Source organism: Marmota flaviventris, chromosome 11 (assembly GCF_047511675.1).
Source record: "Marmota flaviventris isolate mMarFla1 chromosome 11, mMarFla1.hap1, whole genome shotgun sequence".
In the NCBI taxonomy this organism is placed as follows: domain Eukaryota; kingdom Metazoa; phylum Chordata; class Mammalia; order Rodentia; family Sciuridae; genus Marmota; species Marmota flaviventris.
This window is the reverse complement of record NC_092508.1, coordinates 46,523,126-46,544,976: the sequence shown is the minus strand read 5'-3', so window position 1 is coordinate 46,544,976 and position 21,851 is coordinate 46,523,126. Positions and strand designations below refer to the sequence as shown.

The following is a 21,851-nucleotide window of genomic DNA, read 5'->3' as shown; positions in this document are numbered from 1 at the left end:
GTGTCAATCCATCTTGAAAAAAAGATTCTGGAGGTTTCTCGCCTTTTATAACAACATAAATGTTAACAGCTTGTGCATGTGAACATGTATGATTTATTATCAAAAATAAAAACAAGCTCTATGCTGATAGTCATATCACACATGAAATTATGACACATGGTATTATACACCCCCAGATGCAATTAGTCTTTCTTAACTTCCTTATAATTTATTATCCTTAATATCAAAAGTGAAGCCCTTCCAATATCTTCAACCCATCACTTTCAAGGTCATATTTATTCCTTTTCTAGTATTACCAACAAGCACTTTTCCTTTTTCTATATGTTGTATTGAAATTTCATTATCCTGTAATTAAGTTTGAAAAGTGAAGTCAGTAGTTCTGGTCAAATGCATGGTATCTAGAAAGGCATGACATTATTACTCATTGATTTCCATGATAAGAAATTTTATATACATGTTATTGATCAACTTATTTTAATTGTGTTTCTCATGGGGGAGAAAGAACAAAGATGAAAAAACACTCTAGATTAAGCAGTATTCTTCAGGCTTTTTTTAAAAATTGATACCTTTTGTAAAATAACTTTGGAAGAACTCTACCCATTTCAATTGACAGCTCAGTTGCAAAGCATGTAATTTTTGGCACATTTTAAATGTTGACATTTGAAACTATACCTGATGTATCATTCTTTTAAATGTTCCCAATGAAATATAAATACATGAAGAGTTTAATATCCTACCACATTTATAAAAAATAAGTGAATGTGCTTGCTCTTCTTAACATTTGGAAATTATACTTTTTTTCTCTTTATGAAACCATATTCTTCTTTACTATTCACCCTTTTCACACAGAATTTTATTCTACTGAAATATATTTTTATATTGAGTTATTTTAGATGATCCCTTGAAAAAAGTGAGGAAAACTAATGATGCACAAAAAGAAGGGATTAAAGAACAGGTGTAACCAGAAAGAAAAAGGTAGAGAGAGGTCATTAGGTGAGCAGGTGACTTTTTTTTTTTAGTATCAGGGATTGAATTCAGTGGGGCTTGACCACTGAGCAACATCTCTAGCCCTTTTTTACATATTATTTAGAGTCTTGCTGAATTGTTTCCTGGCTAAATTGCTGAGACTGGCTTTGAACTCATGATCCTCCTGCCTCAGCCTCCAGAGACCCTGGGATTACCACAGGGTACAGGGAGCAGGTGACATTTTAAAATCTGTGCTGTGATGTCCTATGTTTTCTTTGCAGTTGTCTGCATTGCTACTACATAAACCTCTTCTAATCTCTCATGAAAATATTCCCCCTGCTTAAAAACTTATATGTAACAAAACATGAACATAGATAAAAATTTTAGTTTAAAGTTTCCTGCTCAGTGGCTATCAATTAATATTTTTATAAAATTTTTCCAGACTACATTATCATTATAATTTTATTAGAATTAATGATTATGATGATATTGATAATAACTGTAGGGATCACTTTTGGAAGACTTACTAAATTTAAAGCACTAATCTAAGCATTAACTACTTATACCTCGACTTTATCTTTCTATCAACATACAGAGTAGCCACCAAAATCTAGAAATGAAAAGGCAAATGATATTATGTAATAATACATTAAAAAGTAATATTAAACTTTCTAAACATATGAGGTAGTTACTGTGATTATACAAGTTTTACCTATGAGGAAACTTAACTTAACCAAGTGACTAAAAAGTTGTCAATTCAGAAGTAAGTGAGGCAGTTTTTCTCTAAGAGTCTACACTCCAAAAGAAAACATAATAAACTTGTTATAGATTTTAATACATAATTTGTTTAAATAGAAGTAAATTTTATTAACAGTACATTCCTTAATGAGATTTTTAAAAGTCTACTAGAAGATCCAGAAGAGTTTAGAGGAGTTCATATTCATAGAGGCTTCTTTAACTTAGTTATTTTCTCACAAAAATATGGATGTAGAAATCAAAGGACAGGATAAAATGTGAAATGTGCCATTACATTATAGAGATAAAGCCAAAGTGACCAGAAAGAACTAGAATTATGGAGGGCCTTAGAAATTATTTAAGACAACCTTGGATTTATGTTTCTAGATTTAGATGGATCTTAATGTGCAGAAGTGGCAACCAAACTCAACTCTATTTATGTGACATGCTAAGGTTAAAGGCTTAGTTAGAAGAAAGATGTGATATAAACCAGGCCAGTTCTCAGAGGCTGTTCTTTACATTGCTTACCAGGGTGCTCCAGGTCCCTTCTTTCCCTGACCCTTTCACCAGAGCATATATATAGCGGCCAGCTCACTGACAGCCTGAGGTGTTGTATGCTATGGCTTTTGACTGGACTCAAACTAACCTACTCATAGGAGTCCCCTTTTAGAAAAAGAGTACAAAATCACACAAAGAACATTAAGTGCAGGGTTTCAGGAAGGTCTTATTTAAGTCAAAGGCCTCTGCCTTTTTTTATTCTTTTTTTTTTTCATATATTTACCTTAATTTACTTCCCACTGTTCTAATCGGACTGACCCACACCTGATTCTCTGAAGTATCCATATTGTTTTCTGGGATAACTTTCATTTTGCCGTGTTGTGAAAGTCTTGCCCAACCTTTAAGAACCAGGCACTTCTCCCACCATAATACAGAGCCCTTTCAAAGAAAATATATAATTCTTTTAGTCATAAAATAAAATTTTATAAATAAAGAGATATTTGTCGCAATGCACGCCAAACTAAAATTTATTATAAAGATGCTAATTATGCTCAAAATAGTTTACAAATACATTCAAAGTAATAAATAATTTTCAAGTCAACTGAACAAATAACAAATTAAGTGCAGAATCCAAATAATTTTGTTAATGTAAATTAGCAAATATAATTATTTAATTCAATTTCAAGACATTAGTACTGGAAAGGATAAATTATTTAATCATGAGGATTGATATAACTTTACAGTTCTGGGGAAATTTATATTTGAAATTCAACTTAAATTGAATTAAGATTTAAATCTGAAAATGAAACTATCAAATATTAGATATTTATTAGAAAGATAATATCCTAACTCTCTTGACATTAGAAAGAATTTTCAGCATGACTAGTAAACTCAGTGAAAATCCAGAGAATTTAAAAGACATATCATTTTTCCCCTTTCCCATTTCTTATCCATCTATCAAATTTTAGAGTGTGTTGAGTGATTTTGTAAATAAAGCATTATAAAAATACTTGAAACTAGAGGGATGGAAATATTAAAAATCACATTATTTATCAGAACTTCAAATGATATTTTGTTTCCAGCTCAAATTTTTAGGTCAGAGCAGTTATAGTCAGATATTCCTAATGCTCCAACCAGAAATGTATAGTAGAATTTGCTCATTTTATAAGCTAAGAGATTAGGAGTTCAGGAAGACTCAGTGAATTGCTATATATTCCATAACCATGGTAGATGAGCTTAAGAACAGGAGTCCTGTCTCTAGTCTAAGTTCTATGCCCCTTTGCAATGGCAAACTAATCCCCCGTCTCAGTTATATTTTTAATCTTTGTCAGGATGATTTTCCCAACCTCCTCCTAGCTGGAATTTAGATTCACTTACACTTTAAACTGCAGTCATTAGAAATAAAAGAGAATTATGATGTCACCAATTCACTTCTCACAAAAAAAAATCTTATCAAAGCTCTAAAAATCTTATGAGAGAAGCTAATAAAGGGAAAGCAGTTAAAGCACCTTTTATTTTTAAGCACCTTTTATTTTTAAGCCACTTCCAATGCATTTGTTTGAAAATGACCAAATATAGGTTACAATTATACATTAGAAAGATATTCTAAAATTATTGTATAATCCTCTTAATTTGCACATGAAGAAATGAGTGGTTCATACAGTGGGAGGTCAAAACCAGCTCTTCTTAGTAAATGAATTTTCTTCCATTATAAGCTCTTTCCTACATATATTCATTAAGCAAAATAGGGACCTTATAAAATTTGATTTGGCACCACATCACATAAAAAAGCTCAGGAAGCAAAATCTATCTGTCAGATATAAGTAGGCATTTTAAGTACTCAAACCTTGCACTAAGGAACAGTGAGTCATGTGAAATGTAATGTACAAAGGAAGCTGACACATAAAAGGATAGAACAACAGTGATGAGTTCCCAAAGACACGCTGTGGGACAAAGAGCAATTACACACAGTCTATTTTTGGATCTAAACAGTATAACTTTGGAATTGAAAAATCACAGCTTAAATCCAGAAGAAAGAATTATGTCATATGGCTTTGAATTTAAGATAATTTAGTAGACCTTATTTTCATTAATGTTATTAAAATTTATCAGGACAATAAGCTATTGACTTGTTAAACACTTCCCAGTCTAAAAATAAATTTGGACAGGAAATCTACTTTAATTTTGTAAGGAAGGGGGCAATGAGGTGTAATAAAAACTGCACAATTAATAAAATGCCGAAGGACAACAAATCTGTCTGCAACAGCAGTCTGATGCCCTGAAGCCTGTAGTTCATGCCAAGGACTGAAATTGAGATTGCTTCGCCAGGGAAAATTAAAATAGTATAGAGAGGAATTTAAAATTTTTAAAACAACTCACACTCTATGTTCCTATTCCCTTTTGATAAATAAGGTTATCTTCTTATATTACAATTTTGAGAGTTTTAACCACATTTACAGAAGTATAACATTGACTGTGTGAGTCAGTAAACAAAGAACCCTGCAGAAGAGGAAAAAGAAATGTAGCTTGAATGAATAACTAGCTCTATTATCTTATAATACTGAATATATTTTTCTCCCTCTTTATACATACATATATGTATGCATATAGTTTTATTTATCAATTATATATAATATGCATATTCATGATGTATGTGGCTAATATTACTCATTACTAGTAATACTAAATCTGGTAGGATACATTCAAATTAATTTAAGACTCTAAGTCATCTGACCAAATGAACAAGAACATTGAGTTAATTCTACTCTCCAATGTCCCAAGAAAAGTATTTTGAAAGTTGACAGATCTTCATAATTCCATCTTTATCAGTGTTTTGTTGGATTGCTTTTCAAATTATCCTTTTATTCAGAGGCTAACTATATGTTATTCTTTGAAATATTTCTTACTGTTCCTAAGATGTTCTTAATATCCTTAACTTTATTGGAAATCCACAAATTATTTTCATTAGTCATGAGTATTCTTTGGAATGTATGCAATACCTGAAAGTAGGGCCATCCAAACTTTTGAGAGGTAGCAGCACAAGTGGTTGGTGTATCATCGTAGGGCCCTGGATGACAAGAGAACATGCCTGTGAATTTGGTGATTTCACTAGTAGATAGGGAATTTTTACAGAATACAACTTAAGGGTATACCCAGTATGTTTCCTTGTTAAAACCATAAACATATGTTTTAAATGCTGCATTTGAATGGAAATTTAGGATGAGATATATCAGGAATATTTAGGTGACCATTAAGTTAGTAAGAAATCAAAAACTTTATTCTTGGCATCTTATCTCTTAAGAATGACAACTCTAAGGGGCACAAATATGAGGGCACATGTTTCCCCTTCAAGATCTTGGAAGAAGTAGAATCTATGTACAAATGGCTCTAGTCTATAGGCTAGGGATAGAGCAGTTCCTGCCCTCATAGAACTTGGATATAAGGAGAAAATAAATAAGAAACTAATATATAAAGGTCCAGTGGTACTGAGTGTTGTGAAGAAACATAAAGTAGGCTAAGGGAGTATAGGGAGACCAGTGTGATGGTGGTATACTAGACAGAATGGTCATGGAAAGCTTTTCTGAAGAGGCTGTATTTGTGTAGTGACTTGAAGTGAGGGAGCCAGCCAGGAAATGTTCAGAGAAGGGTTGTTCCTAGAAGGGATGACTTGGCCAGTAGTTGTGAGGCAGGAGATACTTGGAGGGAGGGTTCACATGGTTTGAGTGGACTAATGAAAGCAAAGCATGGTTAGAGACCTGGTCCAAGAAGGAATTAGAGGGTAGATAGTGTCAGAAATAAGCTCTAACTTTCCTTACACATAGGGTGTGAGCAACAAGTTAAATTCATCCATTGCTAAACAAAGACTGACTTTATATAAGTGTCTTTTGTTTACATCTTTTGAGACTCAAACTATTATTAAAAACAAAGTATTGCTATAAATTAGTTTACCTTGCTTTACAGTTAAAAAGGTATTTGGACTTACACAACTTAAAAAATGACAAGCTGTGACTTATAAATTATTCATCTCAATTAACTTATATTGTGATTTGATCTTTCATTGACTTGACCCTTGTGTTGCTACACCTAAGATTAATCTGTGCTATTGTCAGGGATTTCTATAAAGTCAAAAGGAACATTTATGTGAGCACTCCAAAATATTAAGAAACATTATTAAAAACAGCTTCTGCAATAAAATAGTTTAAGAACCAAAATAATTTTATTTACTTTGTAAGTTCTATACTTTACACATTTTAATAATTTATTATGTATGATTATAAACAAATATATGCTGTAATTAGGATCACAGTCTGGTCTTATTGAAGAGATGTATTTGCAAATTAACATAAACATAATATATTTAGAAGCTGGGTTATCTAAAATCTTTTTTGGGATAAAATAAAAACCCTTGTCAGTCTCAGACTTTATTGGCATACATATGGAATTTAGTGGGTTCAAAGTTGAAGTTTATTTTAAGTATTTTCCCAACTTTGAAATGCCACTAGAAATAGAAATTGACCAAAGGACAATTTGTTTTCTGTGCAGTTCAAAGATTTTATTTTTCATCCCAGACAAAAATGCTGTGAAAGAATTTTTCCTACCCTTTTTTGTTTTGGATGTATAAATGGTCACTTCTGATTATCAGCAAATTTATTGAAGAACTAATTTTGGTCAATAACTGCGTTGCATGTATTAACAAACTATAGCCTATGTGTTAGCAGGTATTAATGCTTTTTTTCCAAAAATATCAGTATCTACAGTATCAAACTATATAAATAAAAGAGATTGATACCCTATAAGAGAGCTTATAAAGAAACATCATTAAAACTGCAATGAAAATGATAAATATAACTATGGAAAACATGAAAGAGTTATTTTTTTTTCAAGTAGTATGCTTGACTAAAGTGATTGGATAATATAATTACAATCAACAAAATCCTGGGAATATAGAAAAGAATACAGCAAAAAATAATAATTATAATAATAAAGCTTCTTCATGTAATGTTTCCATAGTGAAGCACAATAATTAAGCCATAAGAAAAAATACATACCCAAGTATATTTATTGAGGAAATCAAAACCTTGAAGAAATACATTGGCTAAATTCAGCTAATAGCTAGAAATGTGGTTAAGTAGTTTCCAAAATGAAGAATTATGTGAAAGATAAGCTCCAATGTCTTCTATAATGTTTTGATATATAAGAAATAATTTTATAACAGGAAGAAGAGAGACACAGTCAAGTACAGGAGATCTGTAAGCTTCATAAATTCTTTTAAGTACTTTTTAAAGTGATACACACACACACACACACATACATACACACACACACACACGGAATTATTCACTTTCTTCTTCTGTTTACTCTTTAAAGGAGATTTTGATAGATGTTTGATGAGTTTATTGAAAAACGGGAAATGGAAAGTTAGAGCTATAATTTTAGGCGTTATCCATCTTTATCCATCTGTGTTCTTGTTTATGATGAGAAACCCATTCATTTATTCCCAGTTTTCAAAACAATAAAACATATTCTTTCCCTTCCCTGTACAACAAAAAAGAGATTATCCTTTTCTTGAATAATTATAAGCAAAAAGTGGTTTGACCACAATTCCAGTCCAAGTCATTACTACTCAATTAGAAACAAATGTTTTATTTTGGAGGAAAATTTTAATTCATTTTACATACAAAATCACTGCGCTTCATAATCAGGGAAATGCAAATTAAAACCACAATGAGATACTATATTATGTCCACCAGACTGACAAAAATTAGAAAGTTTGACAATATTACACAACATTGGAAAGGATATGCTGCAATGGAAACCTCACGAACTGTTCATGGAAAGATAAATTGGTCCAAGCACAAAGGAAAGCTGGGATCCTGAAATCCCTCTCATAAATATATTCCCTAAAGAAATTCAAGAGACCTGAATACTTGGAGATATGTAGAAAATATGTTTGTGGCTTCCTTGTTTCTGATAGCCAAATGGTATAAGCAATCCAAATGTCCCTCGGCAGGACAAAGGACAATTACATTCCAATACATTCATACAAGGAAACACAGCAACAGTGTGAAGAGAAGAACTATAGCTGCACATTTTGACAATGATATGTCTCAAAAACATAAAGCTGAATGAAAGAAGAAAAGCCCCAAAGAATATATTCCTGATGGTTTCACTTTTATAAAAGTAACAATAAAAAATAGTATAGCTAATATATTGTTTAGAGACACATATATATGTGGTAAAGCCATAAAATAAAGCAAGGAAATAATTAACGCAACTTCAGTTTAATGGTTTACTTCTCTGTATGGATGTGTGAGTCTATCAGAGAAGAATATGATGTACAAGCTGGGTTCTACTCAAACAGAGGCTTAAAGAGTACATATATGCTGTATACATATTACATATATTAGAACTGTAATAAGTAGAATCAATTTATAGAAAAGTATACATAGTATTATTTCTTACTCTATAATCAAATATTTGCTTTGAATCCATGAGTCAAAACATATGAAAATATAACATATTTGGGACAGGTTGGGGAATTGGGGTGGGAGAAGGAGCTGCCTCACACAATACTGATCCAATTTGAAAGTTTACTTCCTTTTATAAGAATATTAAAATTAGACCCCTTATATGATTTCAGAGCTATTGCCACATGAAGAATTTGTACACTTAATATATGACAAATATGATTTAGGTTGGCAAATTCTATTTTATTTCAGGTTACTTTCCTAGTAAACATGGATGGAATTTTAGGACACCAATTGTGACAGACTCTTGAATCAAAGCATAGGGGTGTGAATGTGTGTGTGTGTGTGTGTGTGTGTGTGTGTGTGTGTGTTTGCTCCCAAGTCCAGTCAGAATGGCAAAGGTTTGACTTAAAGTTGTATTTTGTACCCTTACCAAGTTCCTGAGACTTTTCAATTGGAATAATTCAGACAGGAAAAGTATGCTCCGGAGTCACAAAACAAAGAGCAAGTGTTATAAATGTCTTGTTATTTATAGGTAGTTCAATAAGAATGAATACTTAGTATTTAGTTGTTTTACCACAACATCACTGGATTTAAACACATGCCTTGTTCACTTGTTTATTTTGTCATTGTATGACTGAACCTAATGTCTTATTCTCACAATATACAGAGTTCAGTAAAGAGAAAACTGTTGTGGGGCTCCCATTAATTGTTTGAGTGCCACCTTCATCTGTGTGCTCCAGAGTGATCTGGTTGATTTAGAATGAGGGATTTTCATTTTACCAAACAGCTCTAATCCTTTATATATGATAGAATTAATGAAGCTCAATTTCTGGGCTGACCATTGGAAACTGTTCTGAAAAACTAAGGCTTGTCAGTAGGTTAGAGTCTATGACCCCTCCACTTAAAAGTAGAGTCATTATCTTGAGCAACTGGGTTCGATCTTTTGAACATGAAGGCAATGATTACCACCCAAGAGGTGATGTTTGCTTCTCATGACTTCTTAATAAACACTTCTCAGCTCTTGACCCAAGGAGTGACTCTTGGGATTAACACTCAACCCCATTTCCCAAACAAAAGAGCAGATGAAGTTTTTCATCCCAAATTTTAGAGTAAGCAGCTGAAAGACTTTTACACATCAACTAGAAATGGTATCCCTTAGAGTACTCCTTGGCCATGGTCATATATTTGAAGAATTGTGCCATCTTAAATGATGTGGTTCAGAATTGGAATTTTTTTTTATTTCCTAACTATCCTGCTTTCCTTTCCTCTCTTCTCCTTTCTGTTCCTTTCCTCTCCTCTCTGCTCCTCTCCCCTTCCTTTTCTTCCCTTCCCCTCCTTTCCCCTATTTCTCCTCTCCCTCTCTCCCTTCCTTCTTTTTTTAATAGTAGGAATTGAGCCCAGGTATGCTTTACCACTGATAATATCCCCACTCCTTTTTATTTTTTACTTTGAGACAGGGTCCATTAAGTTGCTGAGGCTGGCCTTAAATTTGCAGTCCTATTTCAGCCTCCCTAGTTGTTTGGATTATAGGCATACACCACCATACCTGGTTATTTCCTAACTATTCTAACAAAGAAAATATCTTATTTAAACCAGTTTATCTTCTTAGGTAGACTTTTCTTTTATCTTTTCCTCTCTTTTTTCTGCTCAATCCCCTTTTCATTTCTTTTACTTCCACATTTCAGCCTCAACTTGGTTTTATATGTCTTTCGACACAGCAATAATTACTAAGTAAACTTTATTCTTACAATGAAAACTTTCTATCTTCGAGGTGAGAAGTTTTTGAAACCTTATCAGTTTTCCTGGTTGGTGCTCCACTCCCTAATATTTTCCTTTAATTTCAATTTTCCTGTGAATCTCCAAGCCCTCTAACCCTTGCCATCTGCCAAAGACCCCATCACCACAGCTACAACAAAATGTGGTGTTCTAGATGTATTTGAAGGGAGAAAGATGTAGGGTGTGTAAAACTTTCAAATATTTGCTTAAAAGAGTGAGTAAAAATGTGATACATGTAAACAATTCTTTAGAAACATCTGAAGTTAAGAACAAGTTATAAGAAGGAACTAATTAAAATGAGACTTATCAGAGAATTGCTAAAACCTTTTGTTGGCAAGATCATGAATTACAAATTAAATTAAGGTCCTATTTCATGGTAAAGTCTAGCTAGCCATGTTTCTATTCCTAGTACCAATTTCCTGGAATAGATACTTGACATAGTCATGGTGAGCCAACATATGGAAAAGCTGAAAGACCACTAAAACAAAACCATGCAAAGAGGAAGGAATTTAAGTAGTGAAAGTATTTAAATTTTATAGCAAAGTTTGTATACTGAATTTAGTATTAGACCATTATAATAGAATATGCAACCTACAAATAGTATTTGTTAGAGAAGGCTCTTAAGAATATTTGCTTCCTGTGCTGAATCTTGATGAGAGGGAACAGATATCTGGCACTGCCTTTTTCTGAACAAGAACATTGGGAGCACCCATTTGTCACTGTAGGTACCAGTACTAGCTTGAGGGAGTGTGGAGTGGCTTTGCAAACTGAGAAATTAGAAATCTTTGCCCTCAAATTATAAGGGTAAAGTAATTGACCTGAAAATTCTGTCAAGGATTTATTTACATGAAATTTATTTTTACACATATTTTCTACCATTTCACCAAATCTACTACAATTAGAAATTTTTGTTCTTCTTTTAAATTATAATTAGACCCAAGTTTATGTTTTATTATTATTTTCTATTTTAAGCTACTTGGGACAAAGATTATGTGCCGTATGATACTAGATTGTTTTGTTACATACATACATACGTGTAGGCACCTCTACAGGATTTTAGGATATAATAGTGAAAAAAATAACAAAAACAAACAGAAATTCTTGCATACCAGAAACAAATTTTGTAGACTAATTTTTAAAACAAATACATCTTTTTTTTAGGATACTATTTTCTTTGTTTTGCAATCATAACTTTATCACAAATATATTATTTGATATTGATAAATGAATGATTAAAATTCTGTTTTAATAGAAAACAATAAAGTTAGCTCTTTGATTCTCAAAAACAAAAATGGGGAATCTAAATTGCTAAAGATGGTTATTGTGATAAGTTGTGAGTTGTGTCAATTCACAAAATATATCTTTTGGAAGTCCATTGTAAGAATCTCGAACAAGTCATGATTATATTAAGACACAGATATATATGATTGAATTTATAAATTAGTCCTTAGGCTTGAAGTGTCAAAACTTATAAAATTACACGATGATGAAAGGCCATTGACAGCTACTTTTTAAGAATTATTTTCAAATATTTAGTAATCAATATTTATCAAATATGCATTTTTAATTAAATAGTTTGTATTCTACCATATATGCATTTTAAACAATTTACTTTCTTTCAACTTTAGTCTTTCTTTTTCCTTTTATAGACTCTCTGTGCTACTGTCCACTAGGCAATAAGTTATGGAGCATGGCTTTGGTTGGGAGGCAACAGTTGGCAAGATTTCCAGTTTCAACAAGAAATTCTGCCAGTTCCAGCCACTGTTGGCCATTTGAGGAAGGCTTCAAAATTTTGTGTTAAAATACTGAGCAACATTCTCATTTGTACTATTTAGAAAAATCACTCTTAGAAAGACAGTGCAGGGATAAATATTAGGTTGACCTAAGAATTATAAAATGGTCATTTGTTTGTGATTATTTTAGATTTGGAAATATGCATGATTCTAGTACTTATAGGATTGCACCTGCAGCATCTATTGTGTGCTGCATACAAAATAATATAAAGTGAATATCCAGCTGTCTATGAAGTAGAGACTGCTATAAGATATACCTACTCATCCATTTCATTATTCATTAAGCAAATTTTAAGCACCTACTATGTGAAGGCACTTATACCAATGCTTGAAATACAGTAAGAAAAAACAGGTGGAAATCTTTATACCTGTAGAGCTTACATGTTAGTGGAATGGACAGAAAATAAGCAATTATATAATGAATATGTACATTGTATTAAATGGTTTGCAGCAAAGTGCTTATCCTTATAAAAAGAATTTGGAACAAACTAAAATCCATGAAGAGGGCAAGAGGATTCTGGCAGTGCCAGTGTAAGCTGATTTTAAATACTGGGTAGTGTAGGCCCCATAGAAATGGTTATGTCTTGGCGACACTGTGAGGAGGTGGAGGAGTTAAGCATGTTGATATCTACAAGGAGAATATTTTGTGCTCCACCCAAAGAAACCACTTTTAGATAATAAACTTACCTTCCTTTAAATTTGTGCCAATTCATATCAGAAGTTCTAGCAAGAAGGAAATTTGTCTAGAACTGAGGAACTCAACAAGAGGAAGAAGAAACCCTAATATTTGTAATCTAGGAAGTACAGGCCCATGTATAAGGAAGATTAGGATTTTTTTCTTATTCAAATGCTATAATGGTACATGTGTGATGAATATTTTGTGATTATTTTATATTTGGAAATATGCAACGATTCTAGCACCTACAGGATTGCACCTGCAGCATATATTGTGTGCTGCATACAAAATAATATAATGCAAATATTCAGCTGTCTATGAAGTAGAGACTGCTATAAAGAAATACCTAGAAATATTACAGAAAGGGCAGAAGTATAAACTTGGAAATATACTCAGCTACTTCATTCACATTAGTACTCTCTTACTGACATCTGTTGTACACTTTAAAAAAAAAAAAACTTTTGTTATACTCTTATGTGAGGCAATACACAATGACCTTTGTTGCTTGTTGAAAATTTATTTTATTCCAAATAATTTTCACAATTGGAATTGATACACTGTGATAGAAATCCAGCTAGGGAAGTTTGTATATTATATTTAAGGACTGTTTATCTTCCATAGTTGTACCAGTATGTAATTATTTCTGAAAAGAAAATGTAGATGAGGATGGAGGACAATACTTAAAGTCTTTATTATTTGGGGTAATTAGAGCTGAGTGTTGTCCAAATGTAAAGAGCTCACATTCTTTATTCTATTTTAAATCACATGCCATTTCAAGACTTATGTCATGGTCAGACTCAATAAAACATTTTTAGGACACATTGAGCTGGAATCTACTATTTTTAATTAAGAGTCTATTAAATAGATTTTTAAAAACACACCTGGATCTCTAGCTTCAGCAGCTACATGTAGCATCAAAGGTATTGAACATGGGTTCTTCATAGTATTGGAGTTGAGACCATTGAGAACTCAGTGAATAAGCTTATCTTTCAAGATTTGTCTGAAAAAGTATCCACTTATTGGATGTTTTTAAAGGATATTTGTGTTATATCAAAACTCAAGTATAAACTCTTTGTTAATTTTGATACATTAATTTTGAACCAAATAGGCTGGATAGAATCTGGTTTGTTAAATATGAATGTATCAATTTAATGATAAGAAATTATTAATCATGAAAACAAAATAGATGTGTTTACAAAGTGATTTTCTTAAGAATAAAACTTTGACAAGTGTCTAGCTTCATTAATTTGAAAAGGAAGGCCTTCAAATGAGATATGATCAAATATTAAGGTCTATAATATCCAAACTGCTTTGAAATCTTCAAAATAGTTTTTCTCAATATATTTCATTTTTAATTAATTCAATTCCTAACAACAGCTATGTTCCTTAAATTTATAACTGCCCAAAGCATTTGCCAGACTATGTTCCATGTTTTTGGTTTAAAAGTTATTAGAAGAGACTGTCTTTTTGATCATCAAATTAATATATATTTATATTCAATGGACCGATTCCATCCACCCTACATCCTTCAAAATAAATATACCAAGATTAAAAAGAGTTTATGAGCATGGGTCTCAGTTTCACAAGCATTTGTGATGTCCCATGCTGTGAGCTGGTGGTGAGGTAATCAGGACCACCCTCTGCTCTGGAGGACATCACCTCCCTCCACCATGCACACAAAGAACACAGATCCAAGGTAGGAACTCAGTCCATGCTGCTGTTGCCACTCTACTTTTTCATCTTGTCATAAAATCAGTAGCCAGGGTATTACATAGAGTGTTTTCTGAAGTGTCAACACTCGGTAAATCAGTTCTTTCCTTAATATTTTGAGCAATCATCTAAGAACCTTCTGAAATAAAAAGCAATACAATGAATCCTACTTGGCTCACAGTTACATTTGCCTTGGTTATGGTATTCTGAAATATCTTCTTTTCTATTGCTTCTAACATAACTCTGACCTTCCATACTTTAACAAAGATGATTTCCTTGAATTTGAACCCATTGTATGTTATGCTGTTTAATCCTAACATCTTTGAATAGAAATAACTGCATGTAGGTATTCTCTGGCAGTATTAAATTGTAACAGGAATAGAAATGACAATGACGACAGATATTACTTTGGTTAAAGGAAGAGTAATTCTGAAAAAGCTCTATATGGGTGATATAAAGGAAAGCATATGGATCCATCAAAAAGAGAGATCCCATGAAACTCATGCAACTATTCAGAAAATGTGAGTCTCTCTCTGAATGTAATTAGTTTGATATTTCTTGAGAAAGAATTTGTAGTTTAATTACAATCCCAAAGTGAATCAAATTCATACGTATTCAAAAACAAATACTTAGAGTAGATTGTCTTCCAAACCTGTGTTCTTCTATTGCACAGGTACTTTTTCTTTACATTTTTGAAGAGTAATAAATAAGAAAATATGTGTTTACCACTAGGCAGTAGTAGTAAGAAGTAAAAAGTCTCTTTAATATAGACACTTTTACAAAGGAGGAGGGGGAGAAGGAGGAGGAGGAGGAGGAAGGAGAAGGAGGGAGGAGGAGGAGAAGGGGGAAGAGGAGGAGAGGGAGGAGGAGGAGGAGCAGGGGGAGGAGGAGGAGGAAGAGGAAGAGAGGGAGGAGGAGGAGGAGGAGGAAAGAAAGAAAAGAAAAAGAAAAATCCAAGAAAAACTTGGAACTCTAAAAATTGAGTTTATTGGATCATTCCAAAGTTTTTATTTTGAGCTTCCACAGCTGTTATAGTAGTCACAACATAAATGTCTTCTCAGTCTTCTAAATTCACATCTTACATACTATTTAACACAAAATTCAAATAAGTAATAAATAAAATTTATTCTTCCATTTTGTTTTACCAAAGATTACATTTGGTGAATCAGTATTGGTATTTGACTTCATATAACATTAGTAATAAGAGGCCAAAAAATAGAAAATAGACAACAGTTGGTCAAAATGTTTAGAATTTAGAGTTAGTAGGCTATGTTAAAGCCAGAGTTTGCCTGTGAGGCTTGACTTTGGGCATGCAAGTCATTGGGTTTCATGCATACAAATAGAAAAAAACAATAATTTCTGCATAATATATCATCTACCATTGTTAATATGAAGGTATTTTCTAAATGTTTAATTTCTGTAGAAATAGAAATCAGCAACATCAGTTTTATCATGCATTGGCATATTTTATATCATAACAAAAGGATGACCATTCTGAATCTATAGTTATACACCACACTTGTTTTTACTCTTTGTCTTATGAATAGATTGCATTCTAATTGTCTGTATGTTGGTTGGTGAATAAACTTTTGCATAGAAAAACATTTACATGCCCAGTCTTATTCACAAAAGTTTTAGGATGACTACTAAAATTTATTGATATCTACTAATTGCTAAATGCTCTGCTAAACATGTTTCATGTATGGTTTCACATATTACATATGAAATATTATAAAGCAGTATGATTATCACATTTATAAATGTGAAATGGAGCTATTAGGTGGTGAATTTGGGGTTCAAATTTGAGTGAGCTAAACCAAAGTCCAGTAGGTTATACTTTTGTAAACAACACGTACCTGAGTTTCTAAAACATACATGTAAGCTTTTCTTTCCTTAGCTAAATAAGTATATTGGCATATTTTTAGAAAAGATTTAACCTCCCCCAAAAGAATCATTGAGATAAATTTTTAAGAGACATGCATATTTATTAATAAAATATTAATCATGTTTCTCTAATATTAGGTTTCCACTAATTAAGTTAAACTATTTTGCCTCACATAATGAAAAAAATCTAGAAAATTATGAAAAAAATACAGTTTTGAATTGATGATACTTTTTAATCCTCATTTCCTATTAAAGACAATATATTATTTTATGGAATTTACGAATGTACCCTCAAAATGGAAGTAAAATTGAGATTTATACGCAACATATCTCCATTAACAATTAACAATTGATTTTAGGTAGATTAATGAACATGGGTTCAAATTAGGACTCATTTGTGAAAGTTTTGAAATCAATACTTGGATAAGACATTTATATAAGCTTTAATTGATAAGACCAAAGTTAACTGTTCCAGAATAGACTATTGATCCTCCATTTGACTAAGAAAGAGAACACTCTTGTAAAAAATCATTCAGTTGCCATATTACCATATCACTAATGTTTAAAATGATACACACAGAAGTCACTGTAATTTATTTGAGAAATACAACTGAGCTCAGATTAACTTCAACATGAATAGATAATGACTACAAGTTTGTTTAAAAGTTTATACCATATAAAGATTTTTTTTTAAAAAATGGGAATAAGGTTGCTCTGAAAACTGGACTCTATCCAACTATCTTAATAAAATAAGAACTTACAACTTACTATATCATAGATGTTATTTATTATTTATTTATTTTTGCTTATGTTGGGTTGAGATTTTTGTCCTTTTAATTGATAAAAAGATATGAGGAATACATTTAATTAAAATCATGAAAATCTAAAAAGATAAAGCTTGTTTACATTTTTAAAATAAATGCATTATTTTGACCCTTTTTGCCAACAATAATATATTAGCATGTTAGTTTTGTATAAAACCTTTTGTTAAGAAACTAATTGAAGAAAACTACAGAAGATATATGTACTAGGAAATATTTATGACTTATAACCTGATAGTAATTCTATCTAGTAACCTAGGAAATATATCCTTACTCAGTTCACAGTCAGAAATAATATTTTATTTTTAATAGAAAGGAATAAGATTTGGGCAGTCTTTAAAATTAAATACATTTCTTCTTTTTCAATAAGATATATTATTAAATTAAAATAAATTAATAATTTTAAGATTATTCAAATATGAAAAGTTCAGAGATTATTTGATCTAAACTGGTTTACAAAAAATTATAATCCTAATTAGATGTGAAAAATTATAATATAAATTTACTAAGAACTTTTTTGTTTAAATTGGAATTACTAGGGACATAAAAATATATTTCTTATTAGTTAAATGAGTTTTATTGATTCAATTATCCCATATGTTCTTTTTTCCTATATCATGCTTGCATCACATTTATATCCCAAATTTTTACTATTAGTTGTATTCTACCTGTTATCTTTTCAATTTTATGCTAAAATTATATATCTCCAAAATTATATACCTATTTAAAAGTAGATAAACTAAAATTATGGTGTGAAAACTACCTAGATATCTGTGAGTTGCATAACTCTTCTTGATGAAATAATTTTGGTGGAATGGCGTCCATGTGAGTAAATGGGAAAGAACTAAGGTATCTGGTTCATATGCCAAACTTAACTTGTATTTCTTGTAAATTTTTATTTCTACACAACTGCATCAGAAAGTTTTCATATATTAAATGACAAGATTTCTTGACATAATTCAATAATATTACATAGTACAAATACTTTGGTAAAAAAATATATGTTCCTAAAAAATTACGGTTTGCATTTCACTCACAGACTTCAAAACCAGACACAGAGAATGGTTTTAAATAGCTGTGTATTATTTGCTCATCTTATTAAGTGTATCGCTCACATTCTGATTAAGTCAAGAACTAAGACTTACCACGAACTTGATTTTCTGAGTATTTTTCATTAAAACTGTTGTAATAATATGGTTATGTTTATGGGTCTAAAGCATCTTTAATTCTAAACAAAGATAAGAAAAGCTAAAGACTACAAAAATGTGATTTGAATATATTTATATTCTTAAAAGTTGACATCACAGTCATTACATTTTTAAAAGCAGAATTATTTTTTCCAAGAACCATTCAAAGTCATAAAGTATGACGTAAGTTTTGTTTAGTGAGTAACTATGTTGATCCTTTAAAATTATGTTAATTTTCTGTAAAGGTCTGAAACAATGTACAAAAATTATTTCTATCAAAATTTAAACATAGAAGTGAAATTGATAACAAATTATTGCTATGTGGGTTCCAAATATGATCTAAGTTAGAAGTATGGAGTAATGTTGTTAACTAAAGTTCATTTAGTTTTGTATTTATCTAATAAATTTTAAACACCAATATGAAGCATATAAAGTCATATGTTGTCTTAATAATATTTTTAAGTTTTTACTGACATTTATTTCCAACTTGCATTAAAATCATAGTATAGTATACACAGGTGCATGTAAATATTCTTATATGTTCTAAGATGTAGACTCTATTTAAACCCGAATATATTTTTTAGGAATCACCAGTGAGTAAAGCACACATATCTTGGCCATTCATTTAAAATAATTTTTAGAAGTTCAGATCCAGTTATAATTTTTTCAGATTTTTCTGTTTTCTGCTTTCTTTCAAAGTAAATGAATCTTGATATCTTAAATTATAAAATAATGCTTTGGCATGTGATAAAATACATTAGAAAAAAAAGACCTTGAAACAATAAGCAAAAGCATATCTCTTAAAAATAGAATATTTAGGTTAAATCTATTTTAGCTCTCATTGTTATAGAATTTCTCAATTCTGTGTTTCATTTTACATATTTAAAACTAGTAGAAGACTTTATGTATTGATTTTATGACACCATAGGAAAATACCATCTAGAAAAGTAAATTGACTTTATGGATAAAAACATGCACTAATACTCTGACATTCAATTTAAAAAAAACAAACTTTATTATATGAAAATATGAATGCTTATTTCAAACTTCCAGTTATTTACTCAAATAATAAGTCTTTTCCTAATGACCCTCAATGTACATTACATATGTTTTTCAACAATATTTTGGATAGCAAAGATTATGAATTATACTATTAGTACAGATATGTATATTTGATTAAATTATGCAAGAAAATTATGTCTTTTGGGTTAACAGTTAAATAATTATTAGAAAAGTTTGAGGAGTTACTTTATTGTAAAATATGGTATTAATGTAATACCACCTTTTAAGAACATAATCAGACTTAAAATAATGCTGTTTTAATTTTTGTTACTAACCACTAACATTGGGTTATGTCATGTGCTGTTTCCAGTTCTTTTTCTAATTATCTAAAGACTACAAAATCATATTCTTAAAACACTTCTCCCATTTCTACACATATGTCATGGAACATTGAAGTAGAATTAAAGATTGAAAAGGGGAGAGAAATCAGCTACAATACTTTTAGAAATCACAAATATAAAATTAATCAAAGATTCCATTATGTTAAAAAATCTGTGGGAAAATCAAGTAAAAAGTCACCAAGAAGTTAGTCAGGATGAATCCATTGTCTACTGTTACTGTGCCAGACTATGAGTGATTGAGCCCAGGATGCTTCCAGTGAAGGACAACTTGTGGAACATAATTTCATTAAGGTAAGAAGACATATTACTTAAAAATATGCTAATCAACATAATTTAGTCCCAAATCTGATATCTCACTTTCTTTCTCAACAAATTTGTGAAATCTCTATACCAACAACTTACTACATAGACATTAGTTCCTTCTATTGTGCAGGACAGTCTGTACTGTTGGAAAGAGCATCCACAGATGTCTTATCTCAACATTTCAGTAAGTTTTATTCTGGAAGTTCTTTTTTTAATACATAATTTAATTCTCTGTTTAATGACCCAATAAATTCATTTGAGAAAGTTCTGTTATGCTTCTTTATCCACAGATATCTTGATATCCCACCCTCTCCCCAAAATCTCCTAGAGGAATACTGGTCAAGTTCTTTTAAACAGTTTTAAAATTAAGAATTAATATCTACATTTAATTAACTCTAGGGTGCTTTCTTTTCCCCCTTTGCAATTCTCCCTTAATCCAAATACAACGGAAACAGTTTAGCGTTAACAAAAGAGATTTAAACACATTTGGCAGAATGAACAATGAAAATTCCATTAGTTCAATACTTAGAGGTACACGTTTAAATAGAAGTGAAAGGCGAAGAGAAGGTAAATATAATGAATCTAAATTAATTACGTTTAACTCCACCTGAAGTTTAAGCACAGAGTGGGACTCACCCCTTTCACTCCTTTCTTAGAACTTTGATTATATGGAAAGTTTGAAGACCCTTCCTGGGGGAGAAATGTTTTCCTGCTGTCATGATTCAAGTTCAGCTCATAGTAGAAATAATTTTAAAAGGCATTGTTCCCTGAAAAAGGTATTTGTTCAGAAATATGCCTTTTAATCCATTTAGATTTTTATTATTTGGTGAATTTATTTTCTAGAATATCACTGTAAATAACAATATGCAGTAGTAAATAAATTTTGTGTGCACTTTTGTTAATATGCTGTGGTTTCTCTAACATGTGAAATAAATGAGACAGTTTCAACATTATTTCAATGCCACTTACTAAATTCTTGGTAGAAACACTGTGAAACTACATGAGAACACTACTTAGAATAAACATATTTATGTTGAATAATGCACTTACCCAGCACAGCTCCTAAGGAAATTCTTGGTGAAATAGCCTCAGGATGGAATTTGATTTTCTGAGATTCCGCAAAAGAGATTTACTCCCAGGCAAGGTGAGAAAGAGTGAAAGCCATGCAATGTGATCCTGCAGGCAGGGTGAGCTCTGGTTAGCAGAGCCTGATGGTCCAAGGCAGGAGGTGACACTCTGCTGGAGAGACAGGGGTTGTTCTGAGTAGATTAGAAGTGTTGTCAGATTGTAAGTGATCAGCAGCAGAAGGGAAACATCAGAGCTTCCTGTTACATCACTCTGACCCCGCCTGCAGTTAGTGTTAGGTTACTCTCTTTCTCAAATAGCATACCCCAGGAAAGGAGCAGCACTCCTTTCTTTTCTGAGACCAGAGCAAGAAGCAGCCTGAACAGAGATCATATGCTGTATGAATACATTGTTACCAGCAAAAGCTGGCTGGCTTTCACCTTGTGTGAGTTCTGTTAGAACTTGCCAAACAAAGCTGCCTGTGATTTGAAAGAAATCTGAATATAAAAGAATCAAAGGAGTTAGGAGGGTGTGTGTGTGTGTGTGTGTGTGTGTGTGTGAGAG

General features: G+C 31.5%; 1 protein-coding gene across 2 annotated transcripts in view; it reads right to left on the bottom strand.

Annotated features, from left to right (window-relative positions):
- The window catches only part of Calcrl (calcitonin receptor like receptor), a 117,215-nt gene extending 95,586 nt beyond the window's left edge, over window positions 1-21,629 (bottom strand). The window contains exons 1-2 of one of the 2 annotated variants that reach the window (XM_071619003.1): window positions 21,273-21,629; window positions 5,199-5,266 (exon numbers count right to left, since the gene is read on the bottom strand). The gene's annotated coding sequence lies outside the window, so the exon portion shown is untranslated. The remainder of the gene's footprint in view (window positions 1-5,198; window positions 5,267-21,272) is intronic. The other variant, XM_027943978.2, reaches the window with a different exon arrangement.
- Between the last annotated feature and the right edge of the window lie 222 nt (window positions 21,630-21,851).